At 36.3% G+C, this 18,170-nt stretch overlaps 17 non-coding genes across 17 annotated transcripts; all 17 read right to left on the bottom strand.

Moving 5' to 3' along the window:
* Positions 1-724: 724 nt before the first annotated feature.
* TRNAR-UCU (transfer RNA arginine (anticodon UCU)) lies at positions 725-814 on the bottom strand. The gene is given in 2 exon segments: positions 725-760; positions 778-814. It is a non-coding gene; the product is annotated as a tRNA-Arg (tRNA).
* Positions 815-2,256: 1,442 nt separating this feature from the next.
* Positions 2,257-2,346, bottom strand: TRNAR-UCU (transfer RNA arginine (anticodon UCU)). The gene is given in 2 exon segments: positions 2,257-2,292; positions 2,310-2,346. It is a non-coding gene; the product is annotated as a tRNA-Arg (tRNA).
* A 677-nt stretch (positions 2,347-3,023) lies between these two features.
* Positions 3,024-3,113, bottom strand: TRNAR-UCU (transfer RNA arginine (anticodon UCU)). Its single transcript is given in 2 exon segments — positions 3,024-3,059; positions 3,077-3,113. It is a non-coding gene; the product is annotated as a tRNA-Arg (tRNA).
* Positions 3,114-3,790: 677 nt separating this feature from the next.
* TRNAR-UCU (transfer RNA arginine (anticodon UCU)) lies at positions 3,791-3,880 on the bottom strand. The gene is given in 2 exon segments: positions 3,791-3,826; positions 3,844-3,880. It is a non-coding gene; the product is annotated as a tRNA-Arg (tRNA).
* A 676-nt stretch (positions 3,881-4,556) lies between these two features.
* Positions 4,557-4,646, bottom strand: TRNAR-UCU (transfer RNA arginine (anticodon UCU)). Its single transcript is given in 2 exon segments — positions 4,557-4,592; positions 4,610-4,646. It is a non-coding gene; the product is annotated as a tRNA-Arg (tRNA).
* A 1,442-nt stretch (positions 4,647-6,088) lies between these two features.
* On the bottom strand, positions 6,089-6,178 carry TRNAR-UCU (transfer RNA arginine (anticodon UCU)). Its single transcript is given in 2 exon segments — positions 6,089-6,124; positions 6,142-6,178. It is a non-coding gene; the product is annotated as a tRNA-Arg (tRNA).
* Positions 6,179-6,855: 677 nt separating this feature from the next.
* TRNAR-UCU (transfer RNA arginine (anticodon UCU)) lies at positions 6,856-6,945 on the bottom strand. The gene is given in 2 exon segments: positions 6,856-6,891; positions 6,909-6,945. It is a non-coding gene; the product is annotated as a tRNA-Arg (tRNA).
* A 677-nt stretch (positions 6,946-7,622) lies between these two features.
* On the bottom strand, positions 7,623-7,712 carry TRNAR-UCU (transfer RNA arginine (anticodon UCU)). The gene is given in 2 exon segments: positions 7,623-7,658; positions 7,676-7,712. It is a non-coding gene; the product is annotated as a tRNA-Arg (tRNA).
* A 677-nt stretch (positions 7,713-8,389) lies between these two features.
* On the bottom strand, positions 8,390-8,479 carry TRNAR-UCU (transfer RNA arginine (anticodon UCU)). The gene is given in 2 exon segments: positions 8,390-8,425; positions 8,443-8,479. It is a non-coding gene; the product is annotated as a tRNA-Arg (tRNA).
* A 677-nt stretch (positions 8,480-9,156) lies between these two features.
* TRNAR-UCU (transfer RNA arginine (anticodon UCU)) lies at positions 9,157-9,246 on the bottom strand. The gene is given in 2 exon segments: positions 9,157-9,192; positions 9,210-9,246. It is a non-coding gene; the product is annotated as a tRNA-Arg (tRNA).
* Positions 9,247-9,921: 675 nt separating this feature from the next.
* On the bottom strand, positions 9,922-10,013 carry TRNAR-UCU (transfer RNA arginine (anticodon UCU)). Its single transcript is given in 2 exon segments — positions 9,922-9,959; positions 9,977-10,013. It is a non-coding gene; the product is annotated as a tRNA-Arg (tRNA).
* Positions 10,014-11,456: 1,443 nt separating this feature from the next.
* Positions 11,457-11,546, bottom strand: TRNAR-UCU (transfer RNA arginine (anticodon UCU)). The gene is given in 2 exon segments: positions 11,457-11,492; positions 11,510-11,546. It is a non-coding gene; the product is annotated as a tRNA-Arg (tRNA).
* Positions 11,547-12,988: 1,442 nt separating this feature from the next.
* Positions 12,989-13,078, bottom strand: TRNAR-UCU (transfer RNA arginine (anticodon UCU)). The gene is given in 2 exon segments: positions 12,989-13,024; positions 13,042-13,078. It is a non-coding gene; the product is annotated as a tRNA-Arg (tRNA).
* A 677-nt stretch (positions 13,079-13,755) lies between these two features.
* On the bottom strand, positions 13,756-13,845 carry TRNAR-UCU (transfer RNA arginine (anticodon UCU)). The gene is given in 2 exon segments: positions 13,756-13,791; positions 13,809-13,845. It is a non-coding gene; the product is annotated as a tRNA-Arg (tRNA).
* Positions 13,846-14,522: 677 nt separating this feature from the next.
* TRNAR-UCU (transfer RNA arginine (anticodon UCU)) lies at positions 14,523-14,612 on the bottom strand. Its single transcript is given in 2 exon segments — positions 14,523-14,558; positions 14,576-14,612. It is a non-coding gene; the product is annotated as a tRNA-Arg (tRNA).
* Positions 14,613-15,289: 677 nt separating this feature from the next.
* TRNAR-UCU (transfer RNA arginine (anticodon UCU)) lies at positions 15,290-15,379 on the bottom strand. Its single transcript is given in 2 exon segments — positions 15,290-15,325; positions 15,343-15,379. It is a non-coding gene; the product is annotated as a tRNA-Arg (tRNA).
* Positions 15,380-16,055: 676 nt separating this feature from the next.
* On the bottom strand, positions 16,056-16,145 carry TRNAR-UCU (transfer RNA arginine (anticodon UCU)). Its single transcript is given in 2 exon segments — positions 16,056-16,091; positions 16,109-16,145. It is a non-coding gene; the product is annotated as a tRNA-Arg (tRNA).
* Positions 16,146-18,170: the final 2,025 nt, after the last annotated feature.

The following is an 18,170-nucleotide window of genomic DNA, read 5'->3' as shown; positions in this document are numbered from 1 at the left end:
CCAATTCACTTAGAAGTCCAATGCCCTATCCATTGCGCCACAGAGCCAGATGAAAATCAACTTGCGTACATTAAGGGATGATCGAAGTTTTGTCAATCCGGTGTTTACTTCACATCACATTATCAAGCCTTCTGGGACACATCAAAGAATGATTGTTTTCTGAAACATAAAATGTCTGTAGCAAGAATCACACTTCTGTGTGAAACCTTGAACTGCACCTTTGTTCGCTTGGGGAGAAATTCAGAGAATAGGGTATTACAGTATTTTCTTGCCAAGTGAATAGGTTTGGACAACAATTCCATACCTTAATAAAAAAGAACTGGATAAAAAGTGCAGCCATACAATTGGTTAACAATACAAAAACACAAAGAGAATATACCATAAATAGCTTTGAAAGAAGATTTTACTTTATATGTCGCTAGAAACAAATGTCTGAGTGTAGGGTGTCGTGTTTTTGGTCTATCTCATTTACAGCTATTATAAAGACAATGTTTCTGAAGGAAAGATACATTAGGAAAGTGCAAAGTTTCTGGCAGTGATGTTGTATTGCTTATGAGCAATATGTTCCTGTTGCAATGGAAGGCAGACTGCTTTTGATTCAGTTGCATGCTGTATTAGATACATAGGTTCAACTTGGGTCAAATACTAAGATTAAAGCATCGGCCAAAAATAAACATTCCTCACATGCATAATGTTCCTTGTTTGAATAAGAAAGTAAAAAATGCGACTCTGGTGGGATTCGAACCCACAACCTTTGAATGACTTTGCCAATTCACTTAGAAGTCCAACGCGCTATCCATTGCGCCACAGAGCCAGATGCACATCAACTTGCGTACATTAAGGGATGATCGAAGTTTTGTCAATCCGGTGTTTACTTCACATCATATTATCAAGCCTTCTGGGATACAAGAAAGAATAATTGTTTTCGGAAACATAAAATGTCTGTAGAAGAATCACACTTCTGGGTGAAACCTTGAACTACACCTTTGTTCCTTTAGGGATAAATTCGGAAAATAGGGTATTACAGTATTTTCTTGCCAAGTGAATTGGTTTGGACAACAATTCCATACCTTAATAAAAAAGAACTGGATAAAAAGTGCAGACATACAATTGGTTAACAATACAAAAACACAAAGAGAATATACCATAAATAGCTTTGAAAGAAGATTTTACTTTATATGTCGCTAGAAACAAATGTCTGAGTGTAGGGTGTCGTGTTTTTGGTCTATCTCATTTACAGCTATTATAAAGACAATGTTTCTGAAGGAAGGATACATTAGGAAAGTGCAAAGTTTTTGGCAGTGATGTTGTATTCCTTATGAGCAATATGTTCCTGTTGCAATGGAAGGCAGACTGCTTTTGATTCAGTTGCATGCTGTATTAGATACATAGGTTCAACTTGGGTCAAATACTAAGATTAAAGCATCGGCCAAAAATAAACATTCCTCACATGCATAATGTTCCTTGTTTGAATAAGAAAGTAAAAAATACGACTCTGGTGGGATTCAAACCCACAACCTTTGAATGACTTTGCCAATTCACTTAGAAGTCCAACGCGCTATTCATTGCGCCACAGAGCCAGATGACAATCAACTTGCGTACATCAGGGGATGATCGAGGTTTTGTCGATCCAGTGTTTACTTCACATCATATTATCAAGCCTTCTGGGATACAAGAAAGAATAATTGTTTTCTGAAACATAAAATGTCTGTAGAAGAATCACACTTCTGGGTGAAACCTTGAACTACACCTTTGTTCCTTTAGGGATAAATTCGGAGAATAGGGTATTACTGTATTTTCTTGCAAACTGAATACGTTTGGACAACAATTCCATACCTTAATAAAAAAGAACTGGATAAAAAGTGCAGCCATACAATTGGTTAACAATACAAAAACACAAAGAGAATATACCATAAATAGTTTTGAAAGAATATTTTACTTTATATGTCGCTAGAAACAAATGTCTGAGTGTAGGGTGTCGTGTTTTTGGTCTATCTCATTTACAGCTATTATAAAGACAATGTTTCTGAAGGAAGGATACATTAGGAAAGTGCAAGGTTTCTGGGAGTGATGTTGTATTGCTTATGAGCAATATGTTCCTGTTGCAATGGAAGGCAGACTGCTTTTGATTCAGTTGCATGCTGTATTAGATACATAGGTTCAACTTGGGTCAAATACTAAGATTAAAGCATCGGCCAAAAATAAACATTCCTCACATGCATAATGTTCCTTGTTTGAATAAGAAAGTAAAAAATGCAACTCTGGTGGGATTCGAACCCACAACCTTTGAATGACTTTGCCAATTCACTTAGAAGTCCAATGCGCTATCCATTGCGCCACAGAGCCAGATGACAATCAACTTGCGTACATCAGGGGATGATCGAGGTTTTGTCAATCCAGTGTTTACTTCACATCATATTATCAAGCCTTCTGGGATACATGAAAGAATGATTGTTTTCTGAAACATAAAATGTCTGTAGCAAGAATCACACTTCTCTGTGAAACCTTGAACTGCACCTTTGTTCGCTTGGGGAGAACTTCAGAGAATAGGGTATTACAGTATTTTCTTGCCAAGTGAATAGGTTTGGACAACAATTCCATACCTTAATAAAAAAGAACTGGATAAAAAGTGCAGACATACAATTGGTTAACAATACAAAAACACAAAGAGAATATACCATAAATAGCTTTGAAAGAAGATTTTACTTTATATGTCGCTAGAAACAAATGTCTGAGTGTAGGGTGTCGTGTTTTTGGTCTATCTCATTTACAGCTATTATAAAGACAATGTTTCTGAAGGAAGGATACATTAGGAAAGTGCAAAGATTCTGGCAGTGAAGTTGTATTGCTTATGAGCAATATGTTCCTGTTGCAATGGAAGGCAGACTGCTTTTGATTCAGTTGCATGCTGTATTAGATACATAGGTTCAACTTGGGTCAAATACTAAGATTAAAGCATCGGCCAAAAATAAACATTCCTCACATGCATAATGTTCCTTGTTTGAATAAGAAAGTAAAAAATGCGACTCTGGTGGGATTCGAACCCACAACCTTTGAATGACTTTGCCAATTCACTTAGAAGTCCAATGCGCTATCCATTGCGCCACAGAGCCAGATGAAAATTAACTTGCGTACATTAAGGGATGATCGAAGTTTTGTCAATCCGGTGTTTACTTCACATCACATTATCAAGCCTTCTGGGACACATCAAAGAATGATTGTTTTCTGAAACATAAAATGTCTGTAGCAAGAATCACACTTCTGTGTGAAACCTTGAACTGCACCTTTGTTCGCTTGGGGAGAAATTCAGAGAATAGGGTATTACAGTATTTTCTTGCCAAGTGAATAGGTTTGGACAACAATTCCATACCTTAATAAAAAAGAACTGGATACAAAGTGCAGACATACAATTGGTTAACAATACAAAAACACAAAGAGAATATACCATAAATAGCTTTGAAAGAAGATTTTACTTTATATGTCGCTAGAAACAAATGTCTGAGTGTAGGGTGTCGTGTTTTTGGTCTATCTCATTTACAGCTATTATAAAGACAATGTTTCTGAAGGAAAGATACATTAGGAAAGTGCAAAGTTTCTGGCAGTGATGTTGTATTGCTTATGAGCAATATGTTCCTGTTGCAATGGAAGGCAGACTGCTTTTGATTCAGTTGCATGCTGTATTAGATACATAGGTTCAACTTGGGTCAAATACTAAGATTAAAGCATCGGCCAAAAATAAACATTCCTCACATGCATAATGTTCCTTGTTTGAATAAGAAAGTAAAAAATGCGACTCTGGTGGGATTCGAACCCACAACCTTTGAATGACTTTGCCAATTCACTTAGAAGTCCAACGCGCTATTCATTGCGCCACAGAGCCAGATGACAATCAACTTGCGTACATCAGGGGATGATCGAGGTTTTGTCGATCCAGTGTTTACTTCACATCATATTATCAGGCCTTCTGGGATACAAGAAAGAATAATTGTTTTCTGAAACATAAAATGTCTGTAGAAGAATCACACTTCTGGGTGAAACCTTGAACTACACCTTTGTTCCTTTAGGGATAAATTCGGAGAATAGGGTATTACTGTATTTTCTTGCAAACTGAATACGTTTGGACAACAATTCCATACCTTAATAAAAAAGAACTGGATAAAAAGTGCAGCCATACAATTGGTTAACAATACAAAAACACAAAGAGAATATACCATAAATAGTTTTGAAAGAATATTTTACTTTATATGTCGCTAGAAACAAATGTCTGAGTGTAGGGTGTCGTGTTTTTGGTCTATCTCATTTACAGCTATTATAAAGACAATGTTTCTGAAGGAAGGATACATTAGGAAAGTGCAAAGTTTCTGGCAGTGATGTTGTATTGCTTATGAGCAATATGTTCCTGTTGCAATGGAAGGCAGACTGCTTTTGATTCAGTTGCATGCTGTATTAGATACATAGGTTCAACTTGGGTCAAATACTAAGATTAAAGCATCGGCCAAAAATAAACATTCCTCACATGCATAATGTTCCTTGTTTGAATAAGAAAGTAAAAAATGCAACTCTGGTGGGATTCGAACCCACAACCTTTGAATGACTTTGCCAATTCACTTAGAAGTCCAACGCGCTGTCCATTGCGCCACAGAGCCAGATGAAAATCAACTTGCGTACATTAAGGGATGATCGAAGTTTTGTCAATCCAGTGTTTACTTCACATCATATTATCAAGCCTTCTGGGATACAAGAAAGAATAATTGTTTTCTGAAACATAAAATGTCTGTAGAAGAATCACACTTCTGGGTGAAACCTTGAACTACACCTTTGTTCCTTTAGGGATAAATTCGGAGAATAGGGTATTACTGTATTTTCTTGCAAACTGAATACGTTTGGACAACAATTCCATACCTTAATAAAAAAGAACTGGATAAAAAGTGCAGCCATACAATTGGTTAACAATACAAAAACACAAAGAGAATATACCATAAATAGCTTTGAAAGAAGATTTTACTTTATATGTCGCTAGAAACAAATGTCTGAGTGTAGGGTGTCGTGTTTTTGGTCTATCTCATTTACAGCTATTATAAAGACAATGTTTCTGAAGGAAGGATACATTAGGAAAGTGCAAAGTTTCTGGCAGTGAAGTTGTATTGCTTATGAGCAATATGTTCCTGTTGCAATGGAAGGCAGACTGCTTTTGATTCAGTTGCATGCTGTATTAGATACATAGGTTCAACTTGGGTCAAATACTAAGATTAAAGCATCGGCCAAAAATAAACATTCCTCACATGCATAATGTTCCTTGTTTGAATAAGAAAGTAAAAAATGCGACTCTGGTGGGATTCAAACCCACAACCTTTGAATGACTTTGCCAATTCACTTAGAAGTCCAACGCGCTATTCATTGCGCCACAGAGCCAGATGACAATCAACTTGCGTACATCAGGGGATGATCGAGGTTTTGTCGATCCAGTGTTTACTTCACATCATATTATCAAGCCTTCTGGGATACAAGAAAGAATAATTGTTTTCTGAAACATAAAATGTCTGTAGAAGAATCACACTTCTGGGTGAAACCTTGAACTACACCTTTGTTCCTTTAGGGATAAATTCGGAGAATAGGGTATTACTGTATTTTCTTGCAAACTGAATACGTTTGGACAACAATTCCATACCTTAATAAAAAAGAACTGGATAAAAAGTGCAGCCATACAATTGGTTAACAATACAAAAACACAAAGAGAATATACCATAAATAGTTTTGAAAGAATATTTTACTTTATATGTCGCTAGAAACAAATGTCTGAGTGTAGGGTGTCGTGTTTTTGGTCTATCTCATTTACAGCTATTATAAAGACAATGTTTCTGAAGGAAGGATACATTAGGAAAGTGCAAGGTTTCTGGGAGTGATGTTGTATTGCTTATGAGCAATATGTTCCTGTTGCAATGGAAGGCAGACTGCTTTTGATTCAGTTGCATGCTGTATTAGATACATAGGTTCAACTTGGGTCAAATACTAAGATTAAAGCATCGGCCAAAAATAAACATTCCTCACATGCATAATGTTCCTTGTTTGAATAAGAAAGTAAAAAATGCAACTCTGGTGGGATTCGAACCCACAACCTTTGAATGACTTTGCCAATTCACTTAGAAGTCCAATGCGCTATCCATTGCGCCACAGAGCCAGATGACAATCAACTTGCGTACATCAGGGGATGATCGAGGTTTTGTCAATCCAGTGTTTACTTCACATCATATTATCAAGCCTTCTGGGATACATGAAAGAATGATTGTTTTCTGAAACATAAAATGTCTGTAGCAAGAATCACACTTCTGTGTGAAACCTTGAACTGCACCTTTGTTCGCTTGGGGAGAACTTCAGAGAATAGGGTATTACAGTATTTTCTTGCCAAGTGAATAGGTTTGGACAACAATTCCATACCTTAATAAAAAAGAACTGGATAAAAAGTGCAGACATACAATTGGTTAACAATACAAAAACACAAAGAGAATATACCATAAATAGCTTTGAAAGAAGATTTTACTTTATATGTCGCTAGAAACAAATGTCTGAGTGTAGGGTGTCGTGTTTTTGGTCTATCTCATTTACAGCTATTATAAAGACAATGTTTCTGAAGGAAGGATACATTAGGAAAGTGCAAAGTTTCTGGCAGTGATGTTGTATTCCTTATGAGCAATATGTTCCTGTTGCAATGGAAGGCAGACTGCTTTTGATTCAGTTGCATGCTGTATTAGATACATAGGTTCAACTTGGGTCAAATACTAAGATTAAAGCATCGGCCAAAAATAAACATTCCTCACATGCATAATGTTCCTTGTTTGAATAAGAAAGTAAAAAATGTGACTCTGGTGGGATTCGAACCCACAACCTTTGAATGACTTTGCCAATTCATTTAGAAGTCCAATGCGCTATCCATTGCGCCACAGAGCCAGATGAAAATCAACTTGCGTACATTAAGGGATGATCGAAGTTTTGTCAATCCGGTGTTTACTTCACATCACATTATCAAGCCTTCTGGGACACATCAAAGAATGATTGTTTTCTGAAACATAAAATGTCTGTAGCAAGAATCACACTTCTGTGTGAAACCTTGAACTGCACCTTTGTTCGCTTGGGGAGAAATTCAGAGAATAGGGTATTACAGTATTTTCTTGCCAAGTGAATAGGTTTGGACAACAATTCCATACCTTAATAAAAAAGAACTGGATAAAAAGTGCAGACATACAATTGGTTAACAATACAAAAACACAAAGAGAATATACCATAAATAGCTTTGAAAGAAGATTTTACTTTATATGTCGCTAGAAACAAATGTCTGAGTGTAGGGTGTCGTGTTTTTGGTCTATCTCATTTACAGCTATTATAAAGACAATGTTTCTGAAGGAAAGATACATTAGGAAAGTGCAAAGTTTCTGGCAGTGATGTTGTATTGCTTATGAGCAATATGTTCCTGTTGCAATGGAAGGCAGACTGCTTTTGATTCAGTTGCATGGTGTATTAGATACATAGGTTCAACTTGGGTCAAATACTAAGATTAAAGCATCGGCCAAAAATAAACATTCCTCACATGCATAATGTTCCTTGTTTGAATAAGAAAGTAAAAAATGTGACTCTGGTGGGATTCGAACCCACAACCTTTGAATGACTTTGCCAATTCACTTAGAAATCCAACGCGCTATCCATTGCGCTACAGAGCCAGATGACAATCAACTTGCGTACATCAGGGGATGATCGAGGTTTTGTCAATCCAGTGTTTACTTCACATCATATTATCAAGCCTTCTGGGATACATGAAAGAATGATTGTTTTCTGAAACATAAAATGTCTGTAGCAAGAATCACAGTTCAGGGCGAAACCTTGAACTGCACCTTTGTTCGCTTGGGGAGAAATTCAGAGAATAGGGTATTACAGTATTTTCTTGCCAAGTGAATTGGTTTGGACAACAATTCCATACCTTAATAAAAAAGAACTGGATAAAAAGTGCAGACATACAATTGGTTAACAATACAAAAACACAAAGAGAATATACCATAAATAGTTTTGAAAGAATATTTTACTTTATATGTCGCTAGAAACAAATGTCTGAGTGTAGGGTGTTGTGTTTTTGGTCTATCTCATTTACAGCTATTATAAAGACAATGTTTCTGAAGGAAGGATACATTAGGAAAGTGCAAAGTTTCTGGCAGTGATGTTGTATTCCTTATGAGCAATATGTTCCTGTTGCAATGGAAGGCAGACTGCTTTTGATTCAGTTGCATGCTGTATTAGATACATAGGTTCAACTTGGGTCAAATACTAAGATTAAAGCATCGGCCAAAAATAAACATTCCTCACATGCATAATGTTCCTTGTTTGAATAAGAAAGTAAAAAATGTGACTCTGGTGGGATTCGAACCCACAACCTTTGAATGACTTTGCCAATTCACTTAGAAGTCCAATGCGCTATCCATTGCGCCACAGAGCCAGATGAAAATCAACTTGCGTACATTAAGGGATGATCGAAGTTTTGTCAATCCGGTGTTTACTTCACATCACATTATCAAGCCTTCTGGGACACATCAAAGAATGATTGTTTTCTGAAACATAAAATGTCTGTAGCAAGAATCACACTTCTGTGTGAAACCTTGAACTGCACCTTTGTTCGCTTGGGGAGAAATTCAGAGAATAGGGTATTACAGTATTTTCTTGCCAAGTGAATAGGTTTGGACAACAATTCCATACCTTAATAAAAAAGAACTGGATAAAAAGTGCAGACATACAATTGGTTAACAATACAAAAACACAAAGAGAATATACCATAAATAGCTTTGAAAGAATATTTTACTTTATATGTCGCTAGAAACAAATGTCTGAGTGTAGGGTGTTGTGTTTTTGGTCTATCTCATTTACAGCTATTATAAAGACAATGTTTCTGAAGGAAGGATACATTAGGAAAGTGCAAAGTTTCTGGCAGTGATGTTGTATTCCTTATGAGCAATATGTTCCTGTTGCAATGGAAGGCAGACTGCTTTTGATTCAGTTGCATGCTGTATTAGATACATAGGTTCAACTTGGGTCAAATACTAAGATTAAAGCATCGGCCAAAAATAAACATTCCTCACATGCATAATGTTCCTTGTTTGAATAAGAAAGTAAAAAATGTGACTCTGGTGGGATTCGAACCCACAACCTTTGAATGACTTTGCCAATTCACTTAGAAGTCCAATGCGCTATCCATTGCGCCACAGAGCCAGATGAAAATCAACTTGCGTACATTAAGGGATGATCGAAGTTTTGTCAATCCGGTGTTTACTTCACATCACATTATCAAGCCTTCTGGGACACATCAAAGAATGATTGTTTTCTGAAACATAAAATGTCTGTAGCAAGAATCACACTTCTGTGTGAAACCTTGAACTGCACCTTTGTTCGCTTGGGGAGAAATTCAGAGAATAGGGTATTACAGTATTTTCTTGCCAAGTGAATAGGTTTGGACAACAATTCCATACCTTAATAAAAAAGAACTGGATAAAAAGTGCAGACATACAATTGGTTAACAATACAAAAACACAAAGAGAATATACCATAAATAGCTTTGAAAGAAGATTTTACTTTATATGTCGCTAGAAACAAATGTCTGAGTGTAGGGTGTCATGTTTTTGGTCTATCTCATTTACAGCTATTATAAAGACAATGTTTCTGAAGGAAAGATACATTAGGAAAGTGCAAAGTTTCTGGCAGTGATGTTGTATTGCTTATGAGCAATATGTTCCTGTTGCAATGGAAGGCAGACTGCTTTTGATTCAGTTGCATGGTGTATTAGATACATAGGTTCAACTTGGGTCAAATACTAAGATTAAAGCATCGGCCAAAAATAAACATTCCTCACATGCATAATGTTCCTTGTTTGAATAAGAAAGTAAAAAATGGAACTCTGGTGGGATTCGAACCCACAACCTTTGAATGACTTTGCCAATTCACTTAGAAGTCCAACGCGCTATCCATTGCGCCACAGAGCCAGATGACAATCAACTTGCGTACATCAGGGGATGATCGAGGTTTTGTCAATCCAGTGTTTACTTCACATCATATTATCAAGCCTTCTGGGATACAAGAAAGAATAATTGTTTTGTGAAACATAAAATGTCTGTAGAAGAATCACACTTCTGGGTGAAACCTTGAACTACACCTTTGTTCCTTTAGGGATAAATTCGGAGAATAGGGTATTACTGTATTTTCTTGCAAACTGAATACGTTTGGACAACAATTCCATACCTTAATAAAAAAGAACTGGATAAAAAGTGCAGCCATACAATTGGTTAACAATACAAAAACACAAAGAGAATATACCATAAATAGCTTTGAAAGAAGATTTTACTTTATATGTCGCTAGAAAAAAATGTCTGAGTGTAGGGTGTCGTGTTTTTGGTCTATCTCATTTACAGCTATTATAAAGACAATGTTTCTGAAGGAAGGATACATTAGGAAAGTGCAAAGTTTTTGGCAGTGATGTTGTATTCCTTATGAGCAATATGTTCCTGTTGCAATGGAAGGCAGACTGCTTTTGATGCAGTTGCATGCTGTATTAGATACATAGGTTCAACTTGGGTCAAATACTAAGATTAAAGCATCGGCCAAAAATAAACATTCCTCACGTGCATAATGTTCCTTGTTTGAATAAGAAAGTAAAAAATGCGACTCTGGTGGGATTCGAATCCACAACCTTTGAATGACTTTGCCAATTCACTTAGAAGTCCAATGCCCTATCCATTGCGCCACAGAGCCAGATGAAAATCAACTTGCGTACATTAAGGGATGATCGAAGTTTTGTCAATCCGGTGTTTACTTCACATCACATTATCAAGCCTTCTGGGACACATCAAAGAATGATTGTTTTCTGAAACATAAAATGTCTGTAGCAAGAATCACACTTCTGTGTGAAACCTTGAACTGCACCTTTGTTCGCTTGGGGAGAAATTCAGAGAATAGGGTATTACAGTATTTTCTTGCCAAGTGAATAGGTTTGGACAACAATTCCATACCTTAATAAAAAAGAACTGGATAAAAAGTGCAGCCATACAATTGGTTAACAATACAAAAACACAAAGAGAATATACCATAAATAGCTTTGAAAGAAGATTTTACTTTATATGTCGCTAGAAACAAATGTCTGAGTGTAGGGTGTCGTGTTTTTGGTCTATCTCATTTACAGCTATTATAAAGACAATGTTTCTGAAGGAAAGATACATTAGGAAAGTGCAAAGTTTCTGGCAGTGATGTTGTATTGCTTATGAGCAATATGTTCCTGTTGCAATGGAAGGCAGACTGCTTTTGATTCAGTTGCATGCTGTATTAGATACATAGGTTCAACTTGGGTCAAATACTAAGATTAAAGCATCGGCCAAAAATAAACATTCCTCACATGCATAATGTTCCTTGTTTGAATAAGAAAGTAAAAAATGCGACTCTGGTGGGATTCGAACCCACAACCTTTGAATGACTTTGCCAATTCACTTAGAAGTCCAACGCGCTATCCATTGCGCCACAGAGCCAGATGCACATCAACTTGCGTACATTAAGGGATGATCGAAGTTTTGTCAATCCGGTGTTTACTTCACATCATATTATCAAGCCTTCTGGGATACAAGAAAGAATAATTGTTTTCGGAAACATAAAATGTCTGTAGAAGAATCACACTTCTGGGTGAAACCTTGAACTACACCTTTGTTCCTTTAGGGATAAATTCGGAAAATAGGGTATTACAGTATTTTCTTGCCAAGTGAATTGGTTTGGACAACAATTCCATACCTTAATAAAAAAGAACTGGATAAAAAGTGCAGACATACAATTGGTTAACAATACAAAAACACAAAGAGAATATACCATAAATAGCTTTGAAAGAAGATTTTACTTTATATGTCGCTAGAAACAAATGTCTGAGTGTAGGGTGTCGTGTTTTTGGTCTATCTCATTTACAGCTATTATAAAGACAATGTTTCTGAAGGAAGGATACATTAGGAAAGTGCAAAGTTTTTGGCAGTGATGTTGTATTCCTTATGAGCAATATGTTCCTGTTGCAATGGAAGGCAGACTGCTTTTGATTCAGTTGCATGCTGTATTAGATACATAGGTTCAACTTGGGTCAAATACTAAGATTAAAGCATCGGCCAAAAATAAACATTCCTCACATGCATAATGTTCCTTGTTTGAATAAGAAAGTAAAAAATACGACTCTGGTGGGATTCAAACCCACAACCTTTGAATGACTTTGCCAATTCACTTAGAAGTCCAACGCGCTATTCATTGCGCCACAGAGCCAGATGACAATCAACTTGCGTACATCAGGGGATGATCGAGGTTTTGTCGATCCAGTGTTTACTTCACATCATATTATCAAGCCTTCTGGGATACAAGAAAGAATAATTGTTTTCTGAAACATAAAATGTCTGTAGAAGAATCACACTTCTGGGTGAAACCTTGAACTACACCTTTGTTCCTTTAGGGATAAATTCGGAGAATAGGGTATTACTGTATTTTCTTGCAAACTGAATACGTTTGGACAACAATTCCATACCTTAATAAAAAAGAACTGGATAAAAAGTGCAGCCATACAATTGGTTAACAATACAAAAACACAAAGAGAATATACCATAAATAGTTTTGAAAGAATATTTTACTTTATATGTCGCTAGAAACAAATGTCTGAGTGTAGGGTGTCGTGTTTTTGGTCTATCTCATTTACAGCTATTATAAAGACAATGTTTCTGAAGGAAGGATACATTAGGAAAGTGCAAGGTTTCTGGGAGTGATGTTGTATTGCTTATGAGCAATATGTTCCTGTTGCAATGGAAGGCAGACTGCTTTTGATTCAGTTGCATGCTGTATTAGATACATAGGTTCAACTTGGGTCAAATACTAAGATTAAAGCATCGGCCAAAAATAAACATTCCTCACATGCATAATGTTCCTTGTTTGAATAAGAAAGTAAAAAATGCAACTCTGGTGGGATTCGAACCCACAACCTTTGAATGACTTTGCCAATTCACTTAGAAGTCCAATGCGCTATCCATTGCGCCACAGAGCCAGATGACAATCAACTTGCGTACATCAGGGGATGATCGAGGTTTTGTCAATCCAGTGTTTACTTCACATCATATTATCAAGCCTTCTGGGATACATGAAAGAATGATTGTTTTCTGAAACATAAAATGTCTGTAGCAAGAATCACACTTCTCTGTGAAACCTTGAACTGCACCTTTGTTCGCTTGGGGAGAACTTCAGAGAATAGGGTATTACAGTATTTTCTTGCCAAGTGAATAGGTTTGGACAACAATTCCATACCTTAATAAAAAAGAACTGGATAAAAAGTGCAGACATACAATTGGTTAACAATACAAAAACACAAAGAGAATATACCATAAATAGCTTTGAAAGAAGATTTTACTTTATATGTCGCTAGAAACAAATGTCTGAGTGTAGGGTGTCGTGTTTTTGGTCTATCTCATTTACAGCTATTATAAAGACAATGTTTCTGAAGGAAGGATACATTAGGAAAGTGCAAAGATTCTGGCAGTGAAGTTGTATTGCTTATGAGCAATATGTTCCTGTTGCAATGGAAGGCAGACTGCTTTTGATTCAGTTGCATGCTGTATTAGATACATAGGTTCAACTTGGGTCAAATACTAAGATTAAAGCATCGGCCAAAAATAAACATTCCTCACATGCATAATGTTCCTTGTTTGAATAAGAAAGTAAAAAATGCGACTCTGGTGGGATTCGAACCCACAACCTTTGAATGACTTTGCCAATTCACTTAGAAGTCCAATGCGCTATCCATTGCGCCACAGAGCCAGATGAAAATTAACTTGCGTACATTAAGGGATGATCGAAGTTTTGTCAATCCGGTGTTTACTTCACATCACATTATCAAGCCTTCTGGGACACATCAAAGAATGATTGTTTTCTGAAACATAAAATGTCTGTAGCAAGAATCACACTTCTGTGTGAAACCTTGAACTGCACCTTTGTTCGCTTGGGGAGAAATTCAGAGAATAGGGTATTACAGTATTTTCTTGCCAAGTGAATAGGTTTGGACAACAATTCCATACCTTAATAAAAAAGAACTGGATACAAAGTGCAGACATACAATTGGTTAACAATACAAAAACACAAAGAGAATATACCATAAATAGCTTTGAAAGAAGATTTTACTTTATATGTCGCTAGAAACAAATGTCTGAGTGTAGGGTGTCGTGTTTTTGGTCTATCTCATTTACAGCTATTATAAAGACAATGTTTCTGAAGGAAAGATACATTAGGAAAGTGCAAAGTTTCTGGCAGTGATGTTGTATTGCTTATGAGCAATATGTTCCTGTTGCAATGGAAGGCAGACTGCTTTTGATTCAGTTGCATGCTGTATTAGATACATAGGTTCAACTTGGGTCAAATACTAAGATTAAAGCATCGGCCAAAAATAAACATTCCTCACATGCATAATGTTCCTTGTTTGAATAAGAAAGTAAAAAATGCAACTCTGGTGGGATTCGAACCCACAACCTTTGAATGACTTTGCCAATTCACTTAGAAGTCCAACGCGCTATCCATTGCGCCACAGAGCCAGATGCACAGCAACTTGCGTACATTAAGGGATGATCGAAGTTTTGTCAATCCGGTGTTTACTTCACATCATATTATCAAGCCTTCTGGGATACAAGAAAGAATAATTGTTTTCGGAAACATAAAATGTCTGTAGAAGAATCACACTTCTGGGTGAAACCTTGAACTACACCTTTGTTCCTTTAGGGATAAATTCGGAGAATAGGGTATTACAGTATTTTCTTGCCAAGTGAATTGGTTTGGACAACAATTCCATACCTTAATAAAAAAAGAACTGGATAAAAAGTGCAGACATACAATTGGTTAACAATACAAAAACACAAAGAGAATATACCATAAATAGCTTTGAAAGAAGATTTTACTTGATATGTCGCTAGAAACAAATGTCTGAGTGTAGGGTGTCGTGTTTTTGGTCTATCTCATTTACAGCTATTATAAAGACAATGTTTCTGAAGGAAGGATACATTAGGAAAGTGCAAAGTTTCTGGCAGTGAAGTTGTATTGCTTATGAGCAATATGTTCCTGTTGCAATGGAAGGCAGACTGCTTTTGATTCAGTTGCATGCTGTATTAGATACATAGGTTCAACTTGGGTCAAATACTAAGATTAAAGCATCGGCCAAAAATAAACATTCCTCACATGCATAATGTTCCTTGTTTGAATAAGAAAGTAAAAAATGCGACTCTGGTGGGATTCGAACCCACAACCTTTGAATGACTTTGCCAATTCACTTAGAAGTCCAACGCGCTATTCATTGCGCCACAGAGCCAGATGACAATCAACTTGCGTACATCAGGGGATGATCGAGGTTTTGTCGATCCAGTGTTTACTTCACATCATATTATCAGGCCTTCTGGGATACAAGAAAGAATAATTGTTTTCTGAAACATAAAATGTCTGTAGAAGAATCACACTTCTGGGTGAAACCTTGAACTACACCTTTGTTCCTTTAGGGATAAATTCGGAGAATAGGGTATTACTGTATTTTCTTGCAAACTGAATACGTTTGGACAACAATTCCATACCTTAATAAAAAAGAACTGGATAAAAAGTGCAGCCATACAATTGGTTAACAATACAAAAACACAAAGAGAATATACCATAAATAGTTTTGAAAGAATATTTTACTTTATATGTCGCTAGAAACAAATGTCTGAGTGTAGGGTGTCGTGTTTTTGGTCTATCTCATTTACAGCTATTATAAAGACAATGTTTCTGAAGGAAGGATACATTAGGAAAGTGCAAAGTTTCTGGCAGTGATGTTGTATTGCTTATGAGCAATATGTTCCTGTTGCAATGGAAGGCAGACTGCTTTTGATTCAGTTGCATGCTGTATTAGATACATAGGTTCAACTTGGGTCAAATACTAAGATTAAAGCATCGGCCAAAAATAAACATTCCTCACATGCATAATGTTCCTTGTTTGAATAAGAAAGTAAAAAATGCAACTCTGGTGGGATTCGAACCCACAACCTTTGAATGACTTTGCCAATTCACTTAGAAGTCCAACGCGCTGTCCATTGCGCCACAGAGCCAGATGAAAATCAACTTGCGTACATTAAGGGATGATCGAAGTTTTGTCAATCCAGTGTTTACTTCACATCATATTATCAAGCCTTCTGGGATACAAGAAAGAATAATTGTTTTCTGAAACATAAAATGTCTGTAGAAGAATCACACTTCTGGGTGAAACCTTGAACTACACCTTTGTTCCTTTAGGGATAAATTCGGAGAATAGGGTATTACTGTATTTTCTTGCAAACTGAATACGTTTGGACAACAATTCCATACCTTAATAAAAAAGAACTGGATAAAAAGTGCAGCCATACAATTGGTTAACAATACAAAAACACAAAGAGAATATACCATAAATAGCTTTGAAAGAAGATTTTACTTTATATGTCGCTAGAAACAAATGTCTGAGTGTAGGGTGTCGTGTTTTTGGTCTATCTCATTTACAGCTATTATAAAGACAATGTTTCTGAAGGAAGGATACATTAGGAAAGTGCAAAGTTTCTGGCAGTGAAGTTGTATTGCTTATGAGCAATATGTTCCTGTTGCAATGGAAGGCAGACTGCTTTTGATTCAGTTGCATGCTGTATTAGATACATAGGTTCAACTTGGGTCAAATACTAAGATTAAAGCATCGGCCAAAAATAAACATTCCTCACATGCATAATGTTCCTTGTTTGAATAAGAAAGTAAAAAATGCGACTCTGGTGGGATTCAAACCCACAACCTTTGAATGACTTTGCCAATTCACTTAGAAGTCCAACGCGCTATTCATTGCGCCACAGAGCCAGATGACAATCAACTTGCGTACATCAGGGGATGATCGAGGTTTTGTCGATCCAGTGTTTACTTCACATCATATTATCAAGCCTTCTGGGATACAAGAAAGAATAATTGTTTTCTGAAACATAAAATGTCTGTAGAAGAATCACACTTCTGGGTGAAACCTTGAACTACACCTTTGTTCCTTTAGGGATAAATTCGGAGAATAGGGTATTACTGTATTTTCTTGCAAACTGAATACGTTTGGACAACAATTCCATACCTTAATAAAAAAGAACTGGATAAAAAGTGCAGCCATACAATTGGTTAACAATACAAAAACACAAAGAGAATATACCATAAATAGTTTTGAAAGAATATTTTACTTTATATGTCGCTAGAAACAAATGTCTGAGTGTAGGGTGTCGTGTTTTTGGTCTATCTCATTTACAGCTATTATAAAGACAATGTTTCTGAAGGAAGGATACATTAGGAAAGTGCAAGGTTTCTGGGAGTGATGTTGTATTGCTTATGAGCAATATGTTCCTGTTGCAATGGAAGGCAGACTGCTTTTGATTCAGTTGCATGCTGTATTAGATACATAGGTTCAACTTGGGTCAAATACTAAGATTAAAGCATCGGCCAAAAATAAACATTCCTCACATGCATAATGTTCCTTGTTTGAATAAGAAAGTAAAAAATGCAACTCTGGTGGGATTCAAACCCACAACCTTTGAATGACTTTGCCAATTCACTTAGAAGTCCAATGCGCTATCCATTGCGCCACAGAGCCAGATGACAATCAACTTGCGTACATCAGGGGATGATCGAGGTTTTGTCAATCCAGTGTTTACTTCACATCATATTATCAAGCCTTCTGGGATACATGAAAGAATGATTGTTTTCTGAAACATAAAATGTCTGTAGCAAGAATCACACTTCTGTGTGAAACCTTGAACTGCACCTTTGTTCGCTTGGGGAGAACTTCAGAGAATAGGGTATTACAGTATTTTCTTGCCAAGTGAATAGGTTTGGACAACAATTCCATACCTTAATAAAAAAGAACTGGATAAAAAGTGCAGACATACAATTGGTTAACAATACAAAAACACAAAGAGAATATACCATAAATAGCTTTGAAAGAAGATTTTACTTTATATGTCGCTAGAAACAAATGTCTGAGTGTAGGGTGTCGTGTTTTTGGTCTATCTCATTTACAGCTATTATAAAGACAATGTTTCTGAAGGAAGGATACATTAGGAAAGTGCAAAGTTTCTGGCAGTGAT

The sequence above is a fragment of the Ambystoma mexicanum genome (genome assembly GCF_040938575.1).
Source record: "Ambystoma mexicanum isolate Mex_15411 chromosome 12 unlocalized genomic scaffold, UKY_AmexF1_1 Mex_chr12_unloc.1, whole genome shotgun sequence".
Lineage (NCBI taxonomy): Eukaryota > Metazoa > Chordata > Amphibia > Caudata > Ambystomatidae > Ambystoma > Ambystoma mexicanum.
Note: the sequence above shows the minus strand (reverse complement) of the source record. Positions and strands in the feature narration are given on the sequence as shown.